At 47.2% G+C, this 20,156-nt stretch overlaps 1 pseudogene; it reads left to right on the top strand.

The window, feature by feature from the left end:
- Positions 1-20,156, top strand: part of LOC135541390 (protein CBFA2T2-like) — a 98,586-nt pseudogene that overhangs the window by 66,440 nt on the left and 11,990 nt on the right.

Raw genomic sequence — 20,156 nt, 5'->3', positions numbered from 1 at the left:
CTTTTGCGATCTTGTTAGTAAAGCGTGAAATAGCTCCCACCCTCTTTTCCTTCTTTCTTCGGCCCTGGCCCCACTGGCTCAATGAAGGGCCATTCTTCTCCACAAACACAATGGCTTTTCTTCATTAGCACTTCTGCCATGGATCTCAATGGAAGGGTTGAGCATGTCAAGGCAAGGCTAGACCCCAAGACATCTGGTTGCTCTACCAGGGGCAGAAGGAGGGTGGAGGAGGGGGAGGTTCTGCTGTTGTTTTCTTCCAAGAAAAAGCTGGGGACATTGATAATATTGAATCTGGAAATGTTCAGTCACTCATCTTAACACTCACACAGAGTGGACAAAACATTAAGAATACCTTGTCTTTCCATGACACAGACTGATCAAGGTGAATCCAGGTGAAAGCCATGATTCCTTGTTGATGTCACCTGTTAAATCCGCTTTAGTCAGTATAGATTAAAGGGAGGAGACAGGTTAAAGAAGGATTTTTAGGTCTTGAGAGTGAGACAGTTGAGACATGGATTGTGTATGTGCCATTCAGAGAGTGGGCACATATCCCTGTGGAACGCTTTCGATACCTTGTAGATTCCATACCCCGACAAACTGAGGCTGTTCTGAGGGCAAACGGGTGGACACCTTTCTAATATTGAGTTGCACCCCACCCTTTCGCCCTCAGAAAAGCCTGAATTCGTCAGGTGTGGACGCAGGGATACTGTGAAAGTGTTCCACAGGGATACTGGTCCAACACTTCCCACAGTTGTGTCAAGTTGGCACACACACACACATTGATGCGGAGGATAGTGTGTGTTTATGTGGGTTTGTAATTTGAGTGGCTGATGATGGAACCAGACTGCAAACCTACTTCTACATATTAGCGTATATGCATGAATGTGTGTGTGTGTGTACATACGTGCAGCTGTTTGAACACCTTGACCACAAAACATCTCTGTCATGCACCTATTGACACTGTCCCTCCTCTCTCTCTCTCTCTCTCTCTCTCTCTCTCTCTCCCTTCCTCTTCTCTCTCGCTCTCTCTTCCTCCCCTATCTCTCCATCCCTTCTCTCTCTCTCCCTCCCTTCTTTCTCCCTCCCCTCCCTCCCTCTCTCTCTCTCTCTCTCTCTCTCTCTCTCTCCCTTCCTCTTCTCTCTCGCTCTCTCTTCCTCTCCTATCTCTCCATCCCTACTCTCTCCCTCCCTTATTTCTCCCTCCCCTCCCTCCCTCCCTCTCTCCTCCTCCTCAGACAGTGGTGAGAAGAAGACCCCTGCCATGCCCGGCTCTCCTGTGGATGTCAAGACTCATTCCAGACCAGTCCCCAGACCAGTCCCCAGACCAGTCCCCAGCAGCAGCAGCGCCACCATGCCGCCCCTGCCCTCCGTGAACCCCAGCGGACCCCGGCCAGCCTCCTTCTCCTCCACCACTCGTGAGTACCACAGATATTAGCACTTACCATAGAAATAGAATGACTGGAGCAGTCATCCCCCTTCAAGTCAATGAGGCTCTGGTGGGTGGAACGGCAACCAGAAAGTACAGCAGGAAATGTACCCATAAACCTGGAAGTAATGAAGAAAGTACAGGATTCAATTTGTGCTTTATTGACAGTCAATTTAAGGGACGTTAAGACACTTACCACCACTAGCTCGCCATAGAGGAGCGTCCTGGGTCTGCAGCCTCGTAATATCCATTATCCATAGATGAATTAGGGCAGTGTGGTAAACAATTTTGGAGTATTCTGATATATCTGAATGGCTTCTTTTTTGTCTGCTTTACTTTATGGCCATATAATAATACAATTTATTTATAAAGCCCCCTTTGTTGTCACAAAGGCCTGTACTGTAACCCGGCCTAGATCAGAAAGGTGTAAATAAGGATTCCATATGAAGACCTGGTGATTCGATAATGAATGTGATATGTATTGTCCCATCCAGTCGAAGTACCTCCCATGTCGGACCACATTTGATAAACTTTTTTGACCTCCTACGCCGACCTCTCATTTGCTCCTCTCCCTCCCCATCCTGCCTCTTCCCTCCCCCAGTGACCAATGGAATCCACCACTCCCCGCCCACCCTAAATGCTGTGCCCTCGCCGCCCCAGCGCTACAGCAATGGGCCTAGCTCCTCATCTTCCTCCTCGCTGGCCAATCAGCAGCTCCCGGCCACATGCGGCGCCCGACAGCTCAGCAAGCTCAAACGCTTCCTGACGACGCTGCAGCAGTTCGGCAATGACATCTCGCCCGAGATCGGAGAGAGTGTCCGCAACCTGGTGCTGGCCCTCGTGGTGAGTGGGTGATAAAACATTTGAGGAATTATGGATGGAAACTCCCATAAAACATAGTCATTTATTCTGTATTGATATGTCAACATAGTTGCATTTGATTTGAGATGTGTTTCGATGATTGAAATTAGTTGAACTGAATGGAGTCAAATCAAATTTAAGTGATATATGTAGAATGAAATATTTGAACATATGAATATGTTACTTTCAATACCAGTACAAATATCTGCCCAAAATAGAAAAGACAGTGTGTGTTATTTATGTTGGGCTGGATTTTATTTTGTCAGATGTTTTCATTCATTGGAACATTTATATTCAGTATATGTGGCCCAAATGGACACCCTGTATTGGTTTTGACAGGCCCCATCTGCAACATATTGAGTCCTCTGCTGCACGTTATACCTACAGAGCAGAGAACAAGTATTTGATACACTGCCGATTTTGCAGGTTTTCTTACTTACAAAGCATGTAGAGGTCTGTAATTTTTATCATAGGTACAACTGTGAGAGACGGAATCTAAAACAAAAATCCAGAAAATCACATTGTATGATTTTTAAGTAATTAATTTGCATTTTATTGCATGACATAAGTACTTGATACATCAGAAAAGCAGAACTTAATATTTGGTACAGAAACCTTTGTTTGCAACTACAGAGATTCAGGTTTCGGAGCTGTCGCTGGGCACTACGGACTTTCAGCTCCCTCCAAAGATTTTCTATTGTGTTCAGGTCTGGAGACTGGCTAGGCCACTCCAGGACCTTGAGATGCTTCTCACAGAGCCACTCCTTAGTTGCCCTGGCTGTGTGTTTCGGGTCGTTGTCATGCTGGAAGACCCAGCCACGAACCATCTTCAATGCTCTTACTGAGGGAAGGAGGTTGTTGGCCAAGATCTCGCGATACATGGCCCCATATATCCTCCCCTCAATACGGTGCAGTCGTCCTGTCCCCTTTGCAGAAAAGCATCCCCAAATAATGATGTTTCCACATCCATGCTCACGGTTGGGATGGTGTTCTTGGGGTTGTACTCATCCTTCTTCTTCCTCCAAACACGGCGAGTGGAGTTTAGACCAAAAAGCTCTATTTTTGTCTCATCAGACCACATGACCTTCTCCCATTCCTCCTCTGGATCATCCAGATGGTCATTGGCAAACTTCCGACGGGCCTGGACATGCGCTGGCTTGCAGGATTTTAATCCATGACGGCGTAGTGTGTTACTAATGGTTTTATTTAAGACTGTGGTCCCTGCTCTCTTCAGGTCATTGACCAGGTCCTGCCGTGTAGTTCTGGGCTGATCCCTCACCTTCCTCATGATCATTGATGCCCCACGAGGTGAGATCTTGCATGGAGCCCCAGACCGATGGTGATTGACCGTCATCTTGAACTTCTTCCATTTTCTAATAATTGCGCCAACAGTTGTTATCTTCTTACCAAGCTGCTTGCCTATGGTCCTGTAGCCCATCCCAGCCTTGTGCAGGTCTACAATTTTATCACTGATGTCCTTACACATCTCTCTGATCTTGGCCATTGTGGAGAGGTTGTAGTCTGTTTGAGTGTGTGGACAGGTGTCTTTTATACAGGTAACGAGTTCAAACAGGTGCAGTTAATACAGGTAATGAGTGGAGAACAGGGGGGATTCTTAAAGAAAAACTAACCGGTCTGTGAGAGCCGGAATTCTTACTGGTTGGTAGGTGATCAAATACTTATTCCATGCAATAAAATGCAAATTAACTACTTAAAAATCATACAATGTGATTGTATACCTATGACAATGTGAAGTATACCTATGATAAAAATTACAGACCTTTACATGCGTTGTAAGTAGGAAAACCTGCAAAATCGGCAGTGTATCAAATTCTTGTTCTCCCCACTGTACATATAATCTGTTGCACATCATTCATCCATGAACAAGTTGATCAGCAGTTGAAAGGGAAACGGACTTTTGGTGCCATATAGTTATTTCTCTGGTCACTCAAAGGGATTCAAGTCTATCCTCATGTCTGAGAGAATCTATTTGGACTGATCTACAAATGGACTCAGTGTGGCAGCTGCAATGTAGTTGATCTGGAACACACACAATGTCAAGCTCAGTGATGGAGACAAATAAACTGAACCTTGAGAGGTGAATTGTGATTGGCTGATCTCTATGTGTCCCAGAATTCAACAGTCACCATCGAGGAGTTCCACTCAAGGCTCCAGGAGGCCACCAACTTTCCCCTGAGGCCCTTCGTCATTCCCTTCCTCAAGGTAACACCAACCTCTCTTTCTCTCTGTTTCCTATCTTTCTATTTCTCTGTTACTCTCTGTTATTTCCACTCTTTATTTCACATCTCTCTTTTCTCTCCCTCTCTCTTTTTTTCCCTCTCTCTCTCGTTCTTTTCCTCTCTCTTTCTCTCTCTCACACTCTTTCACCCTCTTATATCTCTCTCTCTCTCACTCTCTTTCTCCCCTCTTTCTCTCTCTCTCTTTCTCCCCTCTTTCTCTCTCTCTCTTTCTCCCCTCTTTCTCTCTCTCTCTTTCTCCCCTCTTTCTCTCACTCTCTTTCTCCCCTCTTTCTCTCTCTCTCTTTCTCCCCTCTTCTCTCACTCTTTCTGTCACTCTCTCTCCCTTCTCTCTCTCACACACTCTTTCCCACCTCTCTCCCTCTCTCTCTCTCTCTCTCTCTCTCTCTCTCTCTCTCTCTCTCTCTCTCTCTCTCTCTCCTCCTCCCCCTCTATCTTTCCTTCTCCCTGTGCTGTGAATATTCATAACTGAATCCAGGCCTGTGCTGCTACAGTGTTCCTCTTTGTCCTCCTCACAAGGCCTTTGATGTTTCGGAGAAGGTTTACAATGACTCAAGGACTGCGTATAATTAGTCATGAAATCAGGAGTGGGAAAAACCAGATGTTTGTATTGAAGGTAAAAGCTAGAGTTCATCCCAAATGGCACCCTATTCCCTATAGAGTACACTATTTTTGACCTGGCCTCTATGGGAAGAAGTGCACTATATAGAGGATAGGGTGTTATTTGGGACATATTCTTTCATGAAGCGTAGAGGAGCTTCTGGGACAGAGGATTATAATTACAGTTCTCTCAGAAATCTTTGGACGTCATTGTCTAGTATTTAATAAACCAATAATAACGCAAATATGCAAACAAATCATGAGAAACTGCAAGTAGATGGCAGCATAATTAGAATGGGCAAAAAATATTATAATCGCATTGAATATTTAACAGCCAGACAGTTTGTCATACAAAAAGGAAATTGGAATCGGAGATTTAATTTATTGCCTTTCAGTCGTTCCCAATGTAACAATGCAGCTGTATGTGTTGACTTAACGAGCGACAGGGGTTGTTTTATTGGGCTTTTGAGTAACTTTGCAACATGGGGGCCTGAAATAGTAGTATTTTTAGGAGCTACCCTCATGAGACCTGAGCATAAATCTTCCAACCAGTCACATTTTTCAGCTGGTGAAAATCTGCTCTTTTTCCACGGGTTACCTCATTTTTCCCGAAACCACAACTGTCTGAAAACATATCAGAGATGAATTTTCGTAATTTACGATGCACCTCAACTTCCTCCTCCTCTCTCTCTCTCTCCATCCGTAGCACCATTGTGGCAGAGAGAGAGAGAGAGAGAGCTCGGAAGTGTGAAACATGACTATAAACCATTCTCTTCTTTTATGGGGCTCTGTGTCGCATTAAATGAAGGCAGTCATTCAGGTTTGCCCGGCTTCGCCAGTCTCACGTCCGTCCAGCAGAAAAAGAGACCGGCGCTTAACTGACAGACAACATATGTGTCGAGAGGCCCTAGGTAGGGGTCGAGAGGCCCTAGGTAGGGGTCGAGAGGCCCTAGGTAGGGGTCGAGATGCCCTAGGTAGGGGTCGAGAGGCCCTAGGTAGGGGTCGAGAGGCCCTAGGTAGGGGTCGAGAGGCCCTAGGTAGGGGTCGAGAGGCCCTAGGTAGGGGTCGAGAGGCCCTAGGTAGGGGTCGAGAGGCCCTAGGTAGAGGTCGAGAGGCCCTAGGTAGGGGTCGAGAGGCCCTAAGTAGGGGTTGAGAGGTGGGTAAGGAAGGGGATAAAGAGAGGGGGCAAGGGTCTTAAGGGGGGAATGAGGAAGTGCATGTAATTATAAGCACACTTGGGCCTGTTGTTCATTAAGGATGGAAAGAGAGAGGGAGGGGGATTCCTTTACTTCATTCTGCCTCTGCTCATCACTTTTTCACTATTTTGCTTGACCCTCTCTCTCTCTACCTCCTACCAGGGTGCCAGCATTCTGATAGTGGCATGTGATGCTTGTCTTCCTCCTGTCTCTCTCTCTCTCTCTCTCTCTCTCTCTCTCTCTCTCTCTCTACTACACACAGACACACATAGGTCAATTTGCATAATTTTGTAGAATTAAATTGCTGCGTGTGTACAGTATATTTATGTATCTTATTTATCACACATGGAAAATCTGTCAGTTAGCGGAGGAGCTGATGCGGCAGCATCCTGCGCTGCTTTCAAGACAACTGGGAACACTGAAAAATACGAGGTCAAATCATGACATCAGTGATCTTCAGGTTGGAATCTCGGAGCTCTAGAAAGAGGCCAGAGTTCCTGAGTTGGAATTACGGGTTGGATGACCGTTCAAAACTATTTTTTCCCAGTCTGAGTTCGTTTTTATCCCAGTTTCCAGTTGTCTTGAACGCACTAAGGTTGGAGATTTCCAAGTTCCCAGTTGTTTGAACGCGGCATAAAACGCGGTATAAAACGGCAACATAATGAATTGTTTGAAACCTGAATGTTTTAATACATATTATGAGGCATGTCTTACCTTGCTTCAAAGTAGTATATTAGATCTCCTATCTTTCTACATCTCTAATGGATATTTTCATCTCTGTCACATGAAACCGCTCGCATGTGCAGTGCCCGTTTGACAATGGTGTTTTCCAACTATTTGCATTATGGAACAAACATTTGTGCGTAGCCTACTGCCTTGTGCACATTGCTGCACTTATAATGGGAAGAAAAAATAGTTGATCAACATTTTAAGCTAAACGTTCTGATCTGTTGCATCAGACTCATTGCTTTTTAACATTTGCTTCATGTAGCCAAGGCCTACTGGTTGTATGAATTTGGGATCTATCGTCCCACAACTGTCCCGGAGTCTGTTTGAAATAGGTTATTTATTTCTCCACAAGCTGACCAATAGAATAGATAGCCTAAACTTTTCTACCATAGTAGATTGACATAGGCTAGTGATTTTGCTGTTCGTTACTCGTCTTGTTGGATGACGAAAAGTAAATGTGGACAGTCAAAAGTCCGGTGCCACATTTTCCTAAAGTAAACCCTGATCTGAAGTGAGGTTTGAGGTTTGGAGGTTGTGGTCGGGGTTTGCGGTTGTGGTTTGCGGTTGTGGTTTGGGGTGGTTGTCCGTCTCTACATAGTGATGAGTGATGGACTGTGTGTTTGAGTGTTTCAGTGATTTAGTGAAAGCAACAGAAACAGTCAGGGTGCTGAAACAGTCAGGGTGCTGAAACAGTCAGGGTGCTGAAACAGTCAGGGTGCTGAAACAGTCAGGGTGCTGAAACAGTCAGGGTGCAGAAACAGTCAGGGTGCAGAAACAGTCAGGGTTCAGAAACAGTCAGGGTGCTGAAACAGTCAGGGTGCTGAAACAGTCAGGGTGCAGAAACAGTCAGGGTGCAGAAACAGTCAGGGTGCTGAAACAGTCAGGGTGCAGAAACAGTCAGGGTGCTGAAACAGTCAGGGTGCAGAAACAGTCAGGGTGCAGAAACAGTCAGGGGGCTGAAACAGTCAGGGTGCTGAAACAGTCAGGGGGCTGAAACAGTCAGGGTGCAGAAACAGTCAGGGGGCTGAAACAGTCAGGGTGCTGAAACAGTCAGGGTGCAGAAACAGTCAGGGTGCAGAAACAGTCAGGGGGCTGAAACAGTCAGGGGGCTGAAACAGTCAGGGTGCTGAAACAGTCAGGGTGCTGAAACAGTCAGGGTGCAGAAACAGTCAGGGTGCTGAAACAGTCAGGGTTCAGAAACAGTCAGGGTGCTGAAACAGTCAGGGTGCTGAAACAGTCAGGGGGCAGAAACAGTCAGGATGCTGAAACAGTCAGGGTGCAGAAACAGTCAGGGGGCTGAAACAGTCAGGGTGCTGAAACAGTCAGGGTGCTGAAACAGTCAGGGTGCTGAAACAGTCAGGGTGCAGAAACAGTCAGGGTGCTGAAACAGTCAGGGTGCTGAAACAGTCAGGGTGCTGAAACAGTCAGGGTGCTGAAACAGTCAGGGTGCTGAAACAGTCAGGGGGCTGAAACAGTCAGGGTGCTGAAACAGTCAGGGGGCTGAAACAGTCAGGGTGCTGAAACAGTCAGGATGCTGAAACAGTCAGGGTGCTGAAACAGTCAGGGGGCTGAAACAGTCAGGGTGCAGAAACAGTCAGGGGGCTGAAACAGTCAGGATGCTGAAACAGTCAGGGTGCTGAAACAGTCAGGGGGGAAACAGTCAGGGTGCTGAAACAGTCAGGATGCTGAAACAGTCAGGGTGCTGAAACAGTCAGGGGGGAAACAGTCAGGGTGCAGAAACAGTCAGGGTGCAGAAACAGTCAGGGTGCAGAAACAGTCAGGGTGCTGAAACAGTCAGGGTGCAGAAACAGTCAGGGTGCTGAAACAGTCAGGGTGCTGAAACAGTCAGGGTGCTGAAACAGTCAGGATGCTGAAACAGTCAGGGTGCTGAAACAGTCAGGGGGCTGAAACAGTCAGGGTGCTGAAACAGTCAGGATGCTGAAACAGTCAGGGTGCTGAAACAGTCAGGGTGCTGAAACAGTCAGGGGCTGAAACAGTCAGGGTGCTGAAACAGTCAGGGGCTGAAACAGTCAGGGTGCTGAAACAGTCAGGATGCTGAAACAGTCAGGGTGCTGAAACAGTCAGGGGGCTGAAACAGTCAGGGTGCAGAAACAGTCAGGGGGCTGAAACAGTCAGGATGCTGAAACAGTCAGGGTGCTGAAACAGTCAGGGGGGAAACAGTCAGGGTGCTGAAACAGTCAGGATGCTGAAACAGTCAGGGTGCTGAAACAGTCAGGGGGGAAACAGTCAGGGTGCTGAAACAGTCAGGGGGCTGAAACAGTCAGGATGCTGAAACAGTCAGGGTGCAGAAACAGTCAGGGGGCTGAAACAGTCAGGGGGCTGAAACAGTCAGGATGCTGAAACAGTCAGGGTGCTGAAACAGTCAGGGGCTGAAACAGTCAGGGTGCAGAAACAGTCAGGGGGCTGAAACAGTCAGGGTGCAGAAACAGTCAGGGGGCTGAAACAGTCAGGGTGCTGAAACAGTCAGGATGCTGAAACAGTCAGGATGCTGAAACAGTCAGGGTGCAGAAACAGTCAGGGGGCTGAAACAGTCAGGGTGCTGAAACAGTCAGGATGCTGAAACAGTCAGGATGCTGAAACAGTCAGGGTGCAGAAACAGTCAGGGGGCTGAAACAGTCAGGGGGCTGAAACAGTCAGGGTGCTGAAACAGTCAGGATGCTGAAACAGTCAGGATGCTGAAACAGTCAGGGTGCAGAAACAGTCAGGGGGCTGAAACAGTCAGGGTGCAGAAACAGTCAGGGTGCAGAAACAGTCAGGGGGCTGAAACAGTCAGGGGCTGAAACAGTCAGGGTGCTGAAACAGTCAGGGTGCTGAAACAGTCAGGGGGCTGAAACAGTCAGGGTGCAGAAACAGTCAGGGGGCTGAAACAGTCAGGGTGCTGAAACAGTCAGGATGCTGAAACAGTCAGGGTGCTGAAACAGTCAGGGGGGAAACAGTCAGGGTGCTGAAACAGTCAGGGGGCTGAAACAGTCAGGATGCTGAAACAGTCAGGGTGCAGAAACAGTCAGGGTGCTGAAACAGTCAGGATGCTGAAACAGTCAGGGTGCAGAAACAGTCAGGGGGCTGAAACAGTCAGGGAGCAGAAACAGTCAGGGAGCAGAAACAGTCAGGGAGCAGAAACAGTCAGGGTGCAGAAACAAGGGGCTGAAACAGTCAGGGAGCAGAAACAGTCAGGGAGCAGAAACAGTCAGGGAGCAGAAACAGTCAGGGTGCAGAAACAGTCAGGGGGCTGAAACAGTCAGGGGGCTGAAACAGTTAGGGTTCAGAAACAGTCAGGGGGCTGAAACAGTCAGGGTGCTGAAACAGTCAGGGGGCTGAAACAGTCAGGGGCTGAAACAGTCAGGATGCTGAAACAGTCAGGGTGCTGAAACAGTCAGGGTGCTGAAACAGTCAGGGTGCAGAAACAGTCAGGGGGCTGAAACAGTCAGGGTGCTGAAACAGTCAGGGTGCTGAAACAGTCAGGGGGCTGGTCAGGGGCTGAAACAGTCAGGGGGCAGAAACAGTCAGGGGGCAGAAACAGTCAGGGGGCTGAAACAGTCAGGGGTTGAAACAGTCAGGGTGCAGAAACAGTCAGGGGGCTGAAACAGTCAGGGGGCTGAAACAGTCAGGGTGCTGAAACAGTCAGGGTGCTGAAACAGTCAGGGTGCTGAAACAGTCAGGGGCTGAAACAGTCAGGGTGCAGAAACAGTCAGGGTGCAGAAACAGTCAGGGTGCAGAAACAGTCAGGGTGCAGAAACAGTCAGGGTGCTGAAAAGTCAGGATGCAGAAACAGTCAGGGTGCAGAAACAGTCAGGGTGCTGAAACAGTCAGGGTGCAGAAACAGTCAGGGGCTGAAACAGTCAGGGGGCAGAAACAGTCAGGGTGCAGAAACAGTTAGGGGCCTAACGCTTATCAGGCGAGGGAGAGAGGGTATGTGAGTGTGTGTGCGAATGTGTGGGCACGTGTTTGTGCATGTGTGAGAGAGAGTGTGTCTGTTCTCCAGGCGTCTCTCTCACGGAGAGATCTGTTGTATGTCTCCTTCTGGGCTTCATCAGTGACACATTTCTGTCTAGTGTCTCTGCCATATCGCCATGCCGTTTCCGTGACGTCCTACGATATGTAAATAAGTCATGGGCGCGTTTCAGGATTTTCACGTGAAAACATCACTTTATGGTAATTTTGTGGGTCAGTTAGATTTAATAGGGCCTTTACTTTGCATTTGCACAAGATCAGATCAGGGTATTGCATTTTTGTTCCTGTGGTGTGAACTTGTATTTATTTAACCTTTATTTAAGGCAAGTCCGTTAAGAACAAATTCTTATTTACAATGACGGCCTACCAAAAGGCCTCATGTGTGGACGCGGGCTGGGAAAAAAAATAAAAATAAATTAAATTAAAATATAGGACAAAACACATCACGACAAGAGAGACAACACTACATAAAGAGAGACCTAAGAAAACAACATTGCATGGCAGCAACACATGACAACACAGCATGGTAGCAACACAACATGACATCAACACATGACAACACAGCATGGTAGCAACACAACATGGCATCAACACATGACAACACAGCATAGTAGCAACACAACATGGCAGCAACACATGACAACACAGCATGGCAGCAACACATGACAACACAGCATGGTAGCAACACAACATGGCAGCAGCACAAAACATGGTACAAGCATTATAGAGACAACAATACATCATGCAAAGCAGCCACAACTGTCAGTAAGAGTGTCCATGATTGAGTCTTTCAATGTAGAGATTGAGATAACACTGTCCAGTTTGAGTGTTTGTTGCAGCTCGTTCCAATCGCTAGCTGCAGCGAACTGAAAAGATGAGCGACCCAGGGATGTGTGTGCTTTGGAGACCTTTAACAGAATGTGACTCTACGGAACGGATGTGTGAGTGAGGAGGATGAGGACTGCTGTAGATATCTCATATAAGGGGGAGTGAGGCCTAAGAGGGTTTTATAAATAAGCATCAACCAGTGGTGCTTGCGACAGGTATACAGAGATGACCAGTTTACAGAGGAGTATAGAGTGCAGTGATGTGTCCTATAAAGAGCATTGGTGTCAAATCGGATGGCCGATAGGTAAAGAACCCTGCCGCTCGAGACCCTTACCTGCCAATCTATAAATTATGTCTCCGTAATCTAGCATGGGTAGGATGGTCATCTGAATCAGGGTTAGTTTGGCAGCTGGGGTGAAAGAGGAGAGATTACGATAGAGGAAACCAAGTATAGATTTAACTTTACCGTCTAGCCATACTCCCAAGTACTTGTATGAGGTGACTACCTCAAGCTCTAAACCCTGAGAGGTAGTAATCACACCTGTGGGGAGAGGAGCATTCTTCTTACCAAACCACATGACCTTTGTTTTGGAGGTGTTCAGAACAAGGTTAAGGGTAGAGAAAGCTTGTTGGTCACTAAGAAAGCTTTGTTGTAGAGCGTTTAAGACAAAATCCGGGGAGGGACCAGCTGAGTATAAGACTGTATCATCTGCATATAAATATATAATAATAATATAAATGGACGCTTTTGAGACTTACAAGAGCGGGAATTCGCTAGCGCCATGCCTGCCACACAGGACTCATAAATTGTTGCCTGCTAAATTAAATTGAGAAGAGCATTGTGCCGAGTATCGAGCCTTGGGGTTCTCCCTTGGTGAAAGGCAGTGGCTGAGACAGCAGATTTTCTGACATTATACACTGCACTCTTTGAGTGAGGTAGTTAGCAAACCAGGCCAAAGACCCCTCAGAGACACCAATACTCCTTAGCCAGCTCACAAGAATGAAATGGTCTATCGTATCAAAAGCTTTGGGCAAGTCAATAAAAATAGCAGCAAAACATTGCTTAGAATCAAGGGCAATGGTGGCATCATTGAGGACCTTTAAGGTTGCATTGACACATCCATAACCTGAGCGGAAACCAGATTGCATTCCAGAGAGAATATTATAGACATCAAGAAAGCCAGTCAGGTGATTATTTACAGTACCAGTTTTTCCAGCACCTTTGATAAACAGGGCAAGATAGAAATAGGCCTATAACATCTTGACCTCCCCTTTAAATAAAGGACAAATCATGGCTGCCTTCCAAGCAATGGAAACCTCCCCAGAGAGAAGAGACAGGCTTGGCGACGATGGGGGCAGCAACCTTAAAGAAGAAAGGGTGGCCCAGATGTTTTTTTGGGGACAAGTTTAAGGAGCTCCTTTAGCCCCTTTGACTCAGTGACCACCTGCAGGGAGAAACTTTGTAGCGGGGCAGGGGGAAAAGAGGGAGAAGCATCGGGGCTAGTTGCATTAGAAGGGGTGGGGGATAAGGAAATGTTGGACGGGCAAGGATGCATGGCTGAGTCAAATAGGAATCCTGACTTAATGAAGTGGTGATTAAAGAGCTCAACCATGTGCTTCTTGTCAGTAACAACCACATCATCAACTTTATGGGATATGGGCAGCTGTGAGGAGGGTTTATTCTCCAGGTTTTTAACAGTTTTCCAGAACTTCTTGGAGTTAGACCCACAGAGAACTGCTCCTTAAAGCAACTTTGGCCGTCCTTGACAGCTGTGCTAGCTGTAGTTGGATTGTGGAAGCTCTGATGAAACTGCATATGAAAACAAATGAGGAAAATACTGCTCCTAACTTCTACCTACTAGCTTCTCTCTGTTTTTCTTTCTCCTATTCCTCTGTTTCTCTATCTGTCTGTCTGTCTCTCTGTCGGCCTTTCTCTCTCCTGGTTCTGTCTTTCTCTGTCATTTTCCTCTGTTTATCTGTCTTTCTCTCTCTGCCTTTCTCTCTGCCTCTCTCTCTCTCTCTCCATCTGTCTGTCTCACTCTCTCTTTTGGCTGTGTGTTAATGCAACACCATGTTTCAAATTACACTCACCTCCATCTCTCCTCCCCCTCTCCTCCCATCTCTCCACCGCCTCTCTTCCCCTCTCCAGGCCAACCTGCCCCTGCTGCAGAGGGAGTTGCTCCACTGTGCGCGTGCGGCCAAGCAGACCCCAGCCCAGTACCTATCCCAACACGAGCACCTCCTACTCAGCACTACTCTGGCCTCGCCCCGACTCCTCGGAACTGCTACTGGAGCCCAGCGAGAGAGAGAGAAACCCGACAGTTAAGAGACACAGTCCTAACAGGTAGCTATGTTCAGTAGAGATACAGACAGTTAAGAGACAGTCCTAACGGGTAGCTATGTTCAGTAGAGATACAGACAGTTAAGAGACAGTCCTAACAGGTAGCTATGTTCAGTAGAGATACAGACAGTTAAGAGACAGTCCTAACAGGTAGCTATGTTCAGTAGAGATACAGACAGTTAAGAGACAGTCCTAACAGGTAGCTATGTTCAGTAGAGATACAGACAGTTAAGAGACAGTCCTAACAGGTAGCTATGTTCAGTAGAGATACAGACAGTTAAGAGACAGTCCTAACAGGTAGCTATGTTCAGTAGAGATACAGACAGTTAAGAGACAGTCCTAACAGGTAGCTATGTTCAGTAGAGATACAGACAGTTAAGAGACAGTCCTAACAGGTAGCTATGTTCAGTAGAGATACAGACAGTTAAGAGACAGTCCTAACAGGTAGCTATGTTCAGTAGAGATACAGACAGTTAAGAGACAGTCCTAACAGGTAGCTATGTTCAGTAGAGATACAGACAGTTAAGAGACAGTCCTAACAGGTAGCTATGTTCAGTAGAGATACAGACAGTTAAGAGACAGTCCTAACAGGTAGCTATGTTCAGTAGAGATACAGACAGTTAAGAGACAGTCCTAACAGGTAGCTATGTTCAGTAGAGATACAGACAGTTAAGAGACAGTCCTAACAGGTAGCTATGTTCAGTAGAGATACAGACAGTTAAGAGACACAGTCCTAACAGGTAGCTATGTTCAGTAGAGATACAGACAGTTAAGAGACAGTCCTAACAGGTAGCTATGTTCAGTAGAGATACAGACAGTTAAGAGACAGTCCTAACAGGTAGCTATGTTCAGTAGAGATACAGACAGTTAAGAGACAGTCCTAACAGGTAGCTATGTTCAGTAGAGATACAGACAGTTAAGAGACAGTCCTAACAGGTAGCTATGTTCAGTAGAGATACAGACAGTTAAGAGACAGTCCTAACAGGTAGCTATGTTCAGTAGAGATACAGACAGTTAAGAGACAGTCCTAACAGGTAGCTATGTTCAGTAGAGATACAGACAGTTAAGAGACAGTCCTAACAGGTAGCTATGTTCAGTAGAGATACAGACAGTTAAGAGACAGTCCTAACAGGTAGCTATGTTCAGTAGAGATACAGACAGTTAAGAGACAGTCCTAACAGGTAGCTATGTTCAGTAGAGATACAGACAGTTAAGAGACAGTCCTAACAGGTAGCTATGTTCAGTAGAGATACAGACAGTTAAGAGACAGTCCTAACAGGTAGCTATGTTCAGTAGAGATACAGACAGTTAAGAGACAGTCCTAACAGGTAGCTATGTTCAGTAGAGATACAGACAGTTAAGAGACAGTCCTAACAGGTAGCTATGTTCAGTAGAGATACAGACAGTTAAGAGACAGTCCTAACAGGTAGCTATGTTCAGTAGAGATACAGACAGTTAAGAGACAGTCCTAACAGGTAGCTATGTTCAGTAGAGATACAGACAGTTAAGAGACAGTCCTAACAGGTAGCTATGTTCAGTAGAGATACAGACAGTTAAGAGACAGTCCTAACAGGTAGCTATGTTCAGTAGAGATACAGACAGTTAAGAGACAGAGACAGTCCTAACAGGTAGCTATGTTCAGTAGAGATACAGACAGTTAAGAGACAGTCCTAACAGGTAGCTATGTTCAGTAGAGATACAGACAGTTAAGAGACAGTCCTAACAGGTAGCTATGTTCAGTAGAGATACAGACAGTTAAGAGACAGTCCTAACAGGTAGCTATGTTCAGTAGAGATACAGACAGTTAAGAGACAGTCCTAACAGGTAGCTATGTTCAGTAGAGATACAGACAGTTAAGAGACAGTCCTAACAGGTAGCTATGTTCAGTAGAGATACAGACAGTTAAGAGACAGTCCTAACAGGTAGCTATGTTCAGTAGAGATACAGACAGTTAAGAGACATAACAGTAGCTAGTTAGAGATACAGAAGAGACAGTCCTAACAGGTAGCTATGTTCAGTAGAGATACAGACAGTTAAGAGACAGTCCTAACAGGTAGCTATGTTCAGTAGAGATACAGACAGTTAAGAGACAGTCCTAACAGGTAGCTATGTTCAGTAGAGATACAGACAGTTAAGAGACAGTCCTAACAGGTAGCTATGTTCAGTAGAGATACAGACAGTTAAGAGACAGTCCTAACAGGTAGCTATGTTCAGTAGAGATACAGACAGTTAAGAGACAGTCCTAACAGGTAGCTATGTTCAGTAGAGATACAGACAGTTAAGAGACAGTCCTAACAGGTAGCTATGTTCAGTAGAGATACAGACAGTTAAGAGACAGTCCTAACAGGTAGCTATGTTCAGTAGAGATACAGACAGTTAAGAGACAGTCCTAACAGGTAGCTATGTTCAGTAGAGATACAGACAGTTAAGAGACAGTCCTAACAGGTAGCTATGTTCAGTAGAGATACAGACAGTTAAGAGACAGTCCTAACAGGTAGCTATGTTCAGTAGAGATACAGACAGTTAAGAGACAGTCCTAACAGGTAGCTATGTTCAGTAGAGATACAGACAGTTAAGAGACAGTCCTAACAGGTAGCTATGTTCAGTAGAGATACAGACAGTTAAGAGACAGTCCTAACAGGTAGCTATGTTCAGTAGAGTAGAGATACAGACAGTTAAGAGACAGTCCTAACAGGTAGCTATGTTCAGTAGAGATACAGACAGTTAAGAGACAGTCCTAACAGGTAGCTATGTTCAGTAGAGATACAGACAGTTAAGAGACAGTCCTAACAGGTAGCTATGTTCAGTAGAGATACAGACAGTTAAGAGACAGTCCTAACAGGTAGCTATGTTCAGTAGAGATACAGACAGTTAAGAGACAGTCCTAACAGGTAGCTATGTTCAGTAGAGATACAGACAGTTAAGAGACAGTCCTAACAGGTAGCTATGTTCAGTAGAGATACAGACAGTTAAGAGACAGTCCTAACAGGTAGCTATGTTCAGTAGAGATACAGACAGTTAAGAGACAGTCCTAACAGGTAGCTATGTTCAGTAGAGATACAGACAGTTAAGAGACAGTCCTAACAGGTAGCTATGTTCAGTAGAGATACAGACAGTTAAGAGACAGTCCTAACAGGTAGCTATGTTCAGTAGAGATACAGACAGTTAAGAGACAGTCCTAACAGGTAGCTATGTTCAGTAGAGATACAGACAGAGACAGTCCTAACAGGTAGCTATGTTCAGTAGAGATACAGACAGTTAAGAGACAGTCCTAACAGGTAGCTATGTTCAGTAGAGATACAGACAGTTAAGAGACACAGTCCTAACAGGTAGCTATGTTCAGTAGAGATACAGACAGTTAAGAGACACAGTCCTAACAGGTAGCTATGTTCAGTAGAGATACAGACAGAGACAGTCCTAACAGGTAGCTGTGTTCAGTAGAGATACAGACAGAGACAGTCCTAACAGGTAGCTGTGTTCAGTAGAGATACAGACAGAGACAGTCCTAACAGGTAGCTATGTTCAGTAGAGATACAGACAGAGACAGTCCTAACAGGTAGCTATGTTCAGTAGAGATACAGACAGAGACAGTCCTAACAGGTAGCTATGTTCAGTAGAGATACAGACAGTTAAGAGACAGTCCTAACAGGTAGCTATGTTCAGTAGAGATACAGACAGTTAAGAGACAGTCCTAACAGGTAGCTATGTTCAGTAGAGATACAGACAGTTAAGAGACAGTCCTAACAGGTAGCTATGTTCAGTAGAGATACAGACAGTTAAGAGACAGTCCTAACAGGTAGCTATGTTCAGTAGAGATACAGACAGTTAAGAGACAGTCCTAACAGGTAGCTATGTTCAGTAGAGATACAGACAGTTAAGAGACAGTCCTAACAGGTAGCTATGTTCAGTAGAGATACAGACAGTTAAGAGACAGTCCTAACAGGTAGCTGTGTTCAGTAGAGATACAGACAGAGACAGTCCTAACAGGTAGCTGTGTTCAGTAGAGATACAGACATAGACTAACAGGTAGCTATGTTCAGTAGAACCTCTCCTCAGGACCCCCAGACATGTACACATACACAACTGTCCTAAAATACTATGCAGTAGATGCAGACCTCATCTAACACTCCCAGTCTCACACCATCCATCAGTCCCTGTCCTCTGTTCAGTTATCCATCACCCTGTCCTAACTCATCTGTTCATCCATCACCCTGTCCTCTCATCTCTCATCCATCACCCTGTCCTCTCATCTGTTCATCCCCCACCCTGTCCTCTCATCTCTCATCCCCCACCCTGTCCTCTCCTAGCTCTCATCCCCCACCCTGTCCTCTCATCTCTCATCCCCCACCCTGTCCTCTCCTCTCTCATCCCCCACCTTGTCCTCTCCTCTCTCACCCCCACCCTGTCCTCTCCTCTCTCACCCCCCACCCTGTCCTCTCCTCTCTCATCCCTCACCCTGTCCTCTCCTCTCTCATCCCCCACCCTGTCCTCTCCTCTCCTCTCCTCTCTCATCCACCACCCTGTCCTCTCCTCTCTCACCCATCACCCTGTCCTCTCCTCTCTCATCCCTCACCCTGTCCTCTCCTCTCTCATCCATCACCCTGTCCTCTCCTCTGTCATCCCTCACCCTGTCCTCTCCTCTCTCATCCCCCACCCTGTCCCCTCCTCCTCTCATCCCTCACTCTGTCCTCTCCTCTCTCATCCATCACCCTGTCCTCTCCTCTCTCATCCCCCACCTTGTCCTCTCCTCTCTCACCCCCCACCCTGTCCTCTCCTCTCTCATCCCTCACCCTGTCCTCTCCTCTCTCATCCCCCACCCTGTCCTCTCCTCTCCTCTCTCATCCACCACCCTGTCCTCTCTTCTCTCACCCATCACCCTGTCCTCTCCTCTCTCATTCCCCCACCCTGTCCTCTCCTCTCTCATCCATCACCCTGTCCTCTCCTCTGTCATCCCTCACCCTGTCCTCTCCTCTCTCATCCCCCACCCTGTCCTCTCCTCTCTCATCCCCCTCACCTGTCCTCTCCTCTCTCATCCATCACCCTGTCCCTCCTCTCTCATCCCTCCCCTGTCCTGTCCTCTCCTCTCTCATCCCCCACCCTGTCCTCTCCTCTCTCATCCCTCACTCTGTCCTCTCCTCTCTCATCCATCACCCTGTCCTCTCCTCTCTCATCCCTCACCCTGTCCTGTCCTCTCCTCTCTCATCCCCCACCCTGTCCTCTCCTCTCTCATCCCCGCCCTGTCCTCTCCCTCTCATCCCTCACCCTGTCCCTCCTCTCTCATCCCTCACCCTGTCCTCTCCTCTCTCATCGCCCACCCTGTCCTCTCCTCTCTCAACCCTCACCCTGTCCTCTCCTCTCTCATCCCTCACCCTGTCCTCTCCTCTCTCATCCCTCACCCTGTCCTCTCCTCATCCCTCATCCCTCACTGTCCTCTCATCTCTCATCCCTCACCCTGTCCTCTCATCCCTCACCCTGTCCTCTCCTCTCTCATCCCTCACCCTGTCCTCTCCTCTCTCATCCCCCACCCTGTCCTCTCCTCTCTCATCCCTCACCCTGTCCTCTCCTCTCTCATCCCTCACCCTGTCCTCCCCTCTCTCATCCCTCACCCTGTCCTCTCCTCTCTCATCCCTCACCCTGTCCTCTCCTCTCTCATTCCTCACCCTGTCCTCTCCTCTCTCATCCCTCACCCTGTCCTCTCCTCTCTCATCCCTCTCTCTTGCAGGGGAAAAGAGAACGGCTTCCACGAGCGCCCCCCCGCTCCCCTGGAGCCCCCAGCTAAGCGCATCTGCACCATCAGCCCGGCGCCCCGCCATAGCCCGGCCAACCCCCTGCCCCTCAGCGCCCAGCTGCACCCCACGCCGCCCCCTCTGCAGCACTACGCCCTTGAGGACATCAGCGCCCCCCATCTGCTGCACCGGGACAGCAGCCACCGGATACTGGAGCTC

This window comes from Oncorhynchus masou, chromosome 6 (assembly GCF_036934945.1).
Source record: "Oncorhynchus masou masou isolate Uvic2021 chromosome 6, UVic_Omas_1.1, whole genome shotgun sequence".
NCBI lineage: Eukaryota > Metazoa > Chordata > Actinopteri > Salmoniformes > Salmonidae > Oncorhynchus > Oncorhynchus masou.
The sequence above is the reverse complement of the archived record's forward strand: the minus strand, read 5'-3'. Positions and strand labels throughout refer to the sequence as shown.